Consider the following 10,660-nt stretch of genomic DNA (forward strand, 5'->3'; position numbering starts at 1 on the left):
TAGTGTGTTTTGGTATGAAGAATATAAGAAAAATTATTCTGGTCCATTTCCCATTATTAATTAAGCCTTTTAATTTCATTTGTTTGCCTCTTGACTTAATTAAATAATTTCTAAAATTAAATTTCTTTTACAACTTAATCCTAGGGTTAAACTTGGGACGTGATAAAAGTACCCTCTTAAATAGAACCATGTTCCCGGTTTGCCTCTTAGAGATGTCTCCATTGAACTTTACAAAAAAGAATGACCTGACTCTTAGTATTTTCTCTCACTGGTCTCCAAGATTCAGATCAACTTCTCCACATAAGTGAAATCCTCTTAGTTTTCTTTGTATTCTAGGTCAGCCTCTTCAGTTGGTACCTCAAACATATTTTCATCTAGGATACATGGAAGATGCCATGTATCCCTACCATATTAGGAGGCAGCTCCAACTAATATGCTGCTTTGCCTTTGCGTCCCAAAATCTTGTATGAACTCGCAAACCGTAGTGCTAATTTTACTTTGGTTTGAAACTGGTGAAATTTGTGAAGTGACATGAAGGTACATGTAGTCGCCTTCTTCAAGATGTCAATGCAAAACACTTGTTGTTCACCTATTTGATCCTAGAAAAGATGAGTACAACATTTCCACCCATACGACGTCTTAAAAGGTGTCATCTGCAAACTAGCTTGGTAACTGTTATTGTATGAAAACTCCGCATACGACACTCTTATCCCAAGTTCTGCCGAAATTGAGCGCACACACTCGTAACATATCCTCTAAGAGGGGGAGGCCGACCGTGAGTAGGGTGATGATCAAACTTACGGCTTACTCTCCCTCAGCAAAAACCCTAAATACAATTTCTTAGGGTGCTGGAGTAGTTTCAAAGGGCTATCCAAGGACAATGTAGGCGGTGACCCGACGCCCCTCCGCCACCCTCTTGAACGTTGATGATCCCTTTGAGATTAAGCATGCAAGTACTCCTACATCAACCGAACAACTACAACGCCTACATGGACGTCTACATTGATCAACATAAGAGAGATCATCAGTGTTGCCATGGGTTCTAATTCTGGTCAGCATACCTAACGCTTCCGTATTAGGGTGATGTATAGACCAAGTACTCAATTTAGTATATATATTAGATAATCTACAAAAATAAATCCCAGAATAAGATATAAATCTTAAGGATCCTAAATGTATATCTTTCATAGGTATAATAGGATGATTTAGTTGTAACCAACTATTATAACATTTCTTGTAAATCCTTCCCCTCATCCTATGTAAGAGGGAGCAGGGGTCCCAACTATGGGAAGAGAGGACAACCTGGACATGCCTCGTTGAAACAGGACAATTCCATTCACAAGCAGGAGTAAGTATTATCTCCCCTCGAGGGCCTAAACACGTACAAATTGTCATCATGAGTCACCATCATTATTAAGCTCTCTCACGTAGTGTCATATGTATTATTGCCAACCTAGAAAATCGACACTCAAGATCCAATCTTCAGTTGCAATGGAGGGAGATCGAAGGATATGGCCACGTACCATGCATACTAGAAGTGAGCAAGTGTTCGTAATTTGATTAAATTTGACATATGCTACCCGGTCGTTCCTGACATGGAATACTATGCAATTCCAAGAAATTCAGCTCCTGTTTTACTTGGAAGACGTGCGCCTTGACTAGTTCTACAGCAGGAATTGAGAATTCGATTGCTAGTTGCCATTGACAAAGTTCGACGACTAATACAAGCATTCTATCAACCATTGGATGAATAGAAAATTTACCTGTTTTAAGATCTACTTATTATAGTAACAAGTTATTATAAAAGACAAGTATGGATGGTTACATACATCGTGTTCAAATGAGGTTATTCATGAAAGTTAGTGTGCGTCGTGTTGCATCACATACGCTTTAAATCCTAGATTTAACACGGGTGTTGTCCATGGGATCTAACCCACCATTGTTCAAATCCTATGTTTGGATCTGGTTTCTATCAATCCTAGAAATTTACACGCGTGCTTTATGCGTTTAGCGGGTATGCATATGTTGTTCGATGTCCACCACAATATTTTGAGCTTGTGTAAATGCAGTGCATGTGATTTGTGCTCTGTGGTGGTAGTGTGGTATCTGTTGGTGTGAGCATCCAAATGCACCAAGTGTAATCCCTCCTAGTTGACCCTTTTTCTTGACTGGAAAAATCCGCATGATAGAATTAATGTTTCAACCAAACTGCATATATTTCAAACGTACTTTGAAGGGATCACACCTGATAGCTGAAGGATGCACACACATAATCTGTATTCGAGGCTCTTAAAACGATCGATTTAACTTGGCCAAAATTTGATCTATTGCATGTAGAACACACTAACACCGTCGCAGTAAAATGTTGCCGTGTTGTCATCAGGGTTTGCGCTATCGTGATTATCACGATGTTGCCGTGTTGTCATCAGGGTTTGCACTATCGTGATTATCACGATAACCGGCCATGTTGTCAAGGCATGACAATGATAAAACGCAATTTGGTTCAGTAATTATCGTGAGAATTCAAAGTTTTGAAAAATAAATTGGAAAAAAAGTCCAAAAAAAACATGGTAATATATCGCGATAACCACAACATATCACACGGTTTTCACACAAAACCGTGATTATCGATATCCTTAGAACTGCCAAAATTATCGTCCTAGATGCTGTGATTATTGTTTGCACCAAAACCGCAGCGGTAATCTCTCCCTACCACATGATTTTATATAAAAATTTGAACCCAAATTCATACATTTTTCATGCAATTATCGTTGATAATCGTGCGCATGATTTTGGATTATGAAATGATGAGTGAAACGCTGGTTATCATGCTTATTCGTAGACTTGGTCACATTGAACATATCTCCAAACAAGGTGTAATATTTTGGAGATGCTTACATCTGCCCTCCTAACCGGAGGATTTAAGATATTTAAACCTTGTGTCGTTAAAGATAGGTGTCGACTTCTTGTCATTGGTTTGAAGAAAGCACACAAACTTAATTAGTTGTGCATGATCATCTTCATCCTATTTAGGAGTCCCCTTCTGTTTATTCTGCAATTGACTAGTAGCGAAGCAAAGACTTTGTACTTGTGTCGCAATTGAGGGTGTACCAATTCTTGTCGAGCCCCACCGTGCTTTCTACTAGTACTAGAAATGAATTTGAACCATTGATCTAGTTTTATTGAATGATTTAGATTTATTTTTACTGCAATCTCACTTGTGGCAGTAGAAACATATGGAGGGCATGATTGTCACAATAAAAGGGGGCTTAGATGGGTAAAATCATACATATTGCTCCTGTGGAAGGATGCATACCATTAAGTATGTGCTAGGTTGCGATACAATATGATGAATAGATAAAACATCTTATGAAGAATTAATAAAATCATAAATACCAATATTACGGCTAATCATTGAGTTAGTAAAGTACCAAAATACCCTTATGAAACAACAGTCCATATCGATTATACTGGTAGTATAATTCTACCGGTAAATAGCACTATATTGTTTCTCTTCTGTTTAAAGTACCAAAATACCCGTATAAACCAAAAGTCCTCTTCTGTTTAATCATAGCACCAAATGGTTTATCTTCTTCATATTGATACTAAACAAACAGCATAAAATTTGAATAGCAGTTGAGACGGGGACACTAACTGTAGTTTACTTTGTCCAGTTTGTTTCTTTGTTAAATCTTTGTTCAAAGTCCTTTGTTTTTTGTGATGATATATTAATTTTAACCGAATTAAGTTCTTCATGACAGCCTTCTGACTTTTCGTGATAGTGAGGGGCAGCCACTAAAAGTACCGCAGTGGAGTAGTAGTGAAGCATTTCAGAAGCTGTGCTTATGGCGCGAGCCATTGATCCCTCCAACAAGATTATAGGTTTGATTATTGATATACGGGGAAGTGTTTGTCACACCCGGAGTTTAATCCCAAGCCTAATTCATAAAAGAAATTCGTAAATAATAATTGGCTTAAAACTCAGGAAAATCCCTCTAAAGGAATTAATTTAATTAAATCATGGTTCGCAAATCGATTAACTGAATTTAAACTCAGATTAAAAAATATAAAAATTTGACCAAAAACATAATTTAAAATTCGGCAAAAGTGGGGCTTTTCTTTTTCCCCTCCTTTTTTAATCTTTTTCCCTTCCTTTCCAAATTGGGCCGAAGTCCAATTTTCGTCCCTTTCTTTTTCTTCTTTCCTTCTTTTCCTCCCCAGCCTCCTCTCCTCCTCGGGCCGGCCCAACTGCGTGGCCCATCTCTTCCTCCTGATCTCCCGCGCGCCCCTCTCCTCTCGGCCGAGCCGCCGGCCCAACCCCTACGCCCGCCCGTCGGCCCATCTCTCGCGCCCGCCGCGAAGTCCAGCCTCCCCCCTCCCTCACGCCATTGACAAGCCGGCCCTGCCCGTCAGTGACCGACGCCACCTCCCTGACCGAGTCCGCGCCGCCGCCGGAACCGTCCCCAACTCCGCCGCCTGAAACGCCCACCGACAGTCGCGCTCGCGTGCGTGACCTGGCCTCTAACCGCCGCCTCCGCCCTAGCCGGCCTCCCCGCACCATAAATATCCTGCCGCCTCGCGCCGCCGCTCACCTTTTTCCCCTCCGCCGCTGATCACCGCCCAACCCGAGCCGCTGCCGCCGCCGAATCGATCTCGCCACCCGTGCCTCGCCACCAGTCGCCGTCATGTGTTCCGCCGCCTCGCTGACTTCTCCTCGCCCTCGCCTTCGCCGGTGAGCATCTCCCTTCCTCTCTCCTCCCTTTTTTCTCTTCGGCCGCCACCGCCGACCTGGGTGCCACCACCATGCGCGTGTGCCGCTGGAGCGCCGCTGACGCCCCCGTCCTGGCGCCACCCCCGTTGGCTCGCCGTCACCGACGCGACCCCGTCGTTGCCGGAGCGCCGCCACCCTCATGTCATGCCGCCGTCGTCGTCCTCCCCAAGCCGCCGCCATCCTCCCTTCGGCACCGCCGCTCCTAGCGTCGTCGTCGGCCCTCGCGCCGCTGCCCGTCGGGTTGTAGCTGTTCGGCACCGCCCGCCGATTCGTGCTGCTCGCCGCTGGTCGCCGTCCTCCGCGCCCGAGCGCCACCGCCTTCCTCCGCCCGGCCAAAGCCGTCTCCCCCTCCTCTCTGTTCAGTGTCATCGACCGGTAGGGCCCGCGTGCCAGCCACCTCCCCTCTCCTCCCCCTCGGGCCCACTGGTCAGCCCCTCATCCTCCCCTTCTCCCACCGACAGGTGGCCCCCACCTGTCGGCGCCACCTCACCCCTCCGTTGACATCATCGCCCTATCTAATTGCGCAATAATTGATTTAGGACTTTTCTGTTTAGTTAAAAACCTAGAAAACTTCTAAATTACATAACTAATTCGTCCGGTCTCCGTTTAAGTCCCTTCAAATTTCATTAAATTCATAAAATTGTCAATAATCCATTAAAAATACTTTCTTTTTCTGTTTCAGTAGAGTTTGTGCCTTTTTTATTTATTTTTGTGCTTTGTCGCTTAGATTCGGATCTGTTGACGTCGAAAACGACAATTCGACGTGTCACACACGAAGGCATAGGATTCAATCTTAGACAGCTCTAGTGCAGGACCTAAACTCTTGGAATGCGCGGGCGTGCCAGTCAGTTTGATCTTGCAACTGACAAGATAAAAAATAAAGCAAGCCGATTGACTATCGAGCCGATAGGTAACAAAATATCCAGCCGATCAGATGTTGATGCTGCAATGGTTAGCCGATAGGATGAACGATCGGGTGTAAAAAGCATGGATCGGCTAGAAACACCAATAGAAATAGACTTGAAATAAATATTAGACCAACGTAATTCGTCAAGTTACTTATTAATGAAGGTCGATCGGACGAACCCCTATAACCAGATCGAACTAGACGTGCAGAGATTAGACTTAACCAAGACAGTACACAGTCGAGCACAATATGTTTATAGGAAACATGAAGATCGATAAGGCTAATAAATAAACCGATGAATTACTTAGAATAAACAATAAATCACATGTTACGATCAGCTAAACCAATTTGCATGTAATTCTCACAAGCCGATGCAACATAAATAACTGCCGATCTAACTAAATCAAGCCGATTGGTATAGAAATAATGCAGTAAAGCAATCGGCTAATCTATTGATATAAATATGATAAGCATGTAGATCGGCAAAAAATCATCGGCTACAGACGGCGGACAAACAACCAAGATCTATAAAATACCTAGCCCAGATTGCTAAGAATAATCATAAAAGATCGGACCCAACCAAGACGGTTCAAAATTAAACCTAGCAATGTTAGGATAGATACTAAACAGATCTAGATTGCTATCAAGCCAATGAGCCGATGACTGGTAACTTATCGGCTAGTACTCCGATAAAACAATGAGTAAAATATATCAACCTGATATAAACCATCTCACAGACGCAGTCTACTAGATCGAACCTAACCGAGACAGTACTAGATTGAATATGTCAAATAGCGCATATCAAACTAACATAGATCACCCAAAGTGGTCAACCAGATCAACTCAAAACACGAAAGTGATCTAAGTTGAAACTGATACGATAACTAGCAATCGCGCAACTAGATTAGAAGATCAGACCGAAACGAGACAGTTCTAATCTAACCGAATGATTACCGTGGCCCGGCGGAACGTAGGACTTACCCCCCGTCGGGGATCGAGATGATGCAGCCCCACGTTAGGTGCCAAGTTCTGCTGGAGTTGAAACCTCGGTTAGAAGGGTGGCGATGCGCCGAAAGAAGTTGATCTCATTGATTGGTAGATGATTTACAATGACCCTGGGCATACATATTTATACCCACTGGTTGAGGCTAGGCCGTGTTGGACACGACATACAACTCCTAATAGATAAAAAGAAATAACAAACTTATAATAGATTTTATCTCTAACACACAAGTCCCGATCGGAAAAATCTAAACTAACTCTAATTAACAAATAAAATTAAATTACATGGACTTTGATTATTCTCGAATCTATCTGTAACATTCGAGGCCTAATCGGACTCTATCTCTTATCCGATTCGGACTCCATCGGCTGAATCTGAGTCGTATTCCGCCTGGTCTTCTATCCGATTGTCCTGTTTCTTGTCTGATTTGGACTTTAATCACAGATTAATTCATAGCGGCGATTTGCTAAAATCTGGCGTTAACACATGCCCCCCAATTTTGGAGTATGAGAACTCATACTTCAAAATTATCTTCTCTTCTCCGGCTTTGATAACTCTAAATTTTTTCTTCTTCTGCCTCCTTCCGCAATCAGCTTTCATGAACCGATACTGCTTGAACGAGATGGGCCAAACTTGCAAACTCATGGCAAAAGAATTTGTCTTTGATTGGTTCTAGTAGCCCTCCAAATACAAGCTCTGCCATCTGTTTATCATCTAAGCTCAAATTATAGCATCGGCTGCGAACATTACGAAACCTTTGTATATATTCCATAGCCGATTCTCCTTCCTGCTACTTAACCAGAATTAAATCTGTAAGTGTCATCTCATCCACGCCAGCAAAGAAGTATCTGTGAAACTGCTTCTCTAGATCGGCCTAGCTTCTGATAGAATTCGGAGGTAACGATGAAAACCATGTGAAAGTCGTTCCAGAAAGTGACAGTGGGAACAACCGAACCTTCAGGGTGTCATGAGCCGATGCCTCTCCACATTGTGCTAGAAATCGGCTAACATGTTCAATTGTAGAAACATTATCTTGCCCTGAAAATAAGGAGAATTCTAGGATCCTATATCGGCGTGGCAATGGAACCCTATCAAACCACTCAGGATATGGACGCCGATATAGATCTATTTGCTTTTTTGGCCTGATCCCAAATTGTTCCCTCATTACCTCAACAACTTTATCGGCCAACTCATCTTCCCTTGCATCGTATTCACCACACCAATATTGATGAGGTTCCTCTGGCCGATGTTGCCCCCCGAGTCGAACTCCTTGAGCAGTGTATTCATCAATTTTTGTCTTGATCAAGTCTTAAAATATGCTCATCAAAACTCCGAACTGATCGAACAAGGCACGCCAAACCGATTCATCAACTGTATCTTGAAGTGTTTCATTCATCGGCTTCGGGAGTTGAATCTTCTGAACTGGCCCTTCTGGCGTCATGACGAAAGATTGAAGACAACGCTTTTGATAATCTAGCAAGGATTGCTCCACCAGTTGCTTTTGTTCTCTCGTCAAATCTTCCATTGTGACTAAGTTGTTCACATTGACCTCTTCGGAAGACATCTTTGGCTTCTAATCAGACGATTGTTTGTGAGTAAAATAGCACACGCGTCCCACTGGGCGTGCCAAAAATGTGTTGCCAAAAATCTAAACTAACTCTAATTAACAAATAAAATTAAATTACACGGACTCTGATTATTCCCGAATCTATCTGTAACATTCGAGGCCTAATCGGACTCTATCTCTTATTCGATTTGGACTCCATCGGCTGAATCCGAGTCGTATTCCGCCTGGTCTTCTATCTGATTGTCATGTTTCCTGTCTAATTTGGTCTTTAATCTTATATTAATTCATAGCGGCGATTTGCTAAAATCTGGCGTTAACAGGATCCCGCCGAAGCGCCGATTTATTTTGAGATTGTCGCCATAGTACCCCAGGGACTAGAGCAAGGCAAGTGGCACTAATCTTTGATCATATTGAACCTATTATTGCAAATTCCTCTCTTTATTTATTCAAATATGCATTGTTTCAATCAAAGTACTTATGGTATTTATTTTACGGGTGACCAATTATTATGCCGTTGTTTATCCAGCTTTATTTCTTGATTACCAGGGGTAACTTGATTAGAGTTAGGCCTAGGATTAATGCTTGGCCGTGCTTAGAACAAGTAGCTCATGGGATCACTCATTAATTATGATTAGTTAATAATGATTCATTACCCGGTTAGGATTAATGACAACTAAAATGTTGCTAATGGTGGGCTGTCTGTGGGTGCATGGTTTTGAGAGTCGCACTCATGGCAATTAAGGACCGGTTCACGGGAAACCCTGGAAATAATTTAGTGCTAACCATATGCCGAAATGGGTAAGATGGGATTTGAAGCATGGCTTCAAACTATTTGATATACCAAGGCAAGGGTAGGCGTGATGGAGTATGGACGGGCAATATTAGTGTAACGAAAGCCTTTGCTACTTCCGGATCTACCAAGGCACAAGAGGGGACTGCTCGACTTGGTGTAAAGGAGGGGGTGAAACCTGAAGTGCGGTGCGATTAAACAGGGAGTGTTATGTGACGGGTCCTATCACGGTCTCCTTTCCAGTATACCATGGTGATATGTCGGCGTATATTCAAGTGTAGTGGAGTCGTGTCTTGTGGGTACAGTAGTACACCTCTGATCAGAGTATAATCTATTCGAATAGCCGTGTCCACGGTTACAGGCAGACTCCCAGCTTCACTGTGATTAGTGAACCTTTAATAACCTAGGTAAACTGGCTTTTATTTGGGACTACTGCAACGTGGTATAACGTTGGACAGTGTTGTGGTATTTTACAACTGTTATTTATTTATTGACTCTTTTTCTTAGTCACCTTTATTCAGTTTAATCTCTAGTATTTACTAAAATGCTGCTTTATTGCAACTAACCCTAGCATGCCCTTGATGATCTTTATACATCATTTATTACTCTCTTTTCCATGCTGCTTGTTGATACGGTGGTTTGTACCAAGCGTTGCTCAATTTCCCCCTTCAGAGTTAGAAGTTGAGTCTGATGGAGGTGACTCTCAGGAGTGAGCTGATTCGCCGTCGAAGCGTTGCCTGTGGACTAGAGCCGTACCCGCTGGAGCTAGTCTACGTTATCTTTCCGTTGCATTTTCGTTAGGATAAATGTTATTGTCAGTTGTTTCTAAGAACAACGGTTATGTAATCAACATTGTCTTTTTGTGTACCTTGGCTGGTCCTGGACAGGGATTTTAATACACAATTAAGTTCAGAAATTCGTGTGAGGAATTTCTGGGCATGACAGTGTTTTAAGCTCTCGAGAGGGCGTCCCTTCGTCTATTACATACTATCTAAATAGTTATCAAAACATATAAAAAGATTTATGAAGATAGATTAATGTGTGATATATCACTACAAATATACAAATTGAAATGTGACTTCTACAATAAATAGCAGAAATAACAAATATATGATTGTGAGTATGTGTATACTATTTAGAGTTTAATTTATTATTTTCGTTATAAATTGGAGAAGTCATATTTTAACTTGCATGTTTGTGTAGTGATATGTCACATATTAATCCATCTTCACAAATGTTTATATATTTTTTGATGACTAGTTGAATAGCATGCAATAGACGAGAGGACGTCCCCTTGAGAGCTTAAAATCCACTCTCAATATTGATATACCTCTAATAGATGATCAATAAATATAAAATCCATGAAACGACCCTATCTCATGCAATGATTCTATTTTAGTGTTGTGCAGGATCAGCTTGCAGGATCATAGGTGGTGATAACTTGCAGGATCAGCTATATTAATCGGTATTAGTAAAAATAATTGATCTGATGCTGATTCTAATTGAAGCTTTCCTTGGCAAGACGCATGAAATGAATGCCTAGTGTAAATTGGTATAACCTATGGGGTCGAGAGCAATTTTACGGTACTTGAGTAGCTACCAAGAGATATCAAAATTTACAT

The sequence above is a fragment of the Oryza brachyantha genome, chromosome 11 (genome assembly GCF_000231095.2).
Source record: "Oryza brachyantha chromosome 11, ObraRS2, whole genome shotgun sequence".
Classification (NCBI taxonomy): domain Eukaryota; kingdom Viridiplantae; phylum Streptophyta; class Magnoliopsida; order Poales; family Poaceae; genus Oryza; species Oryza brachyantha.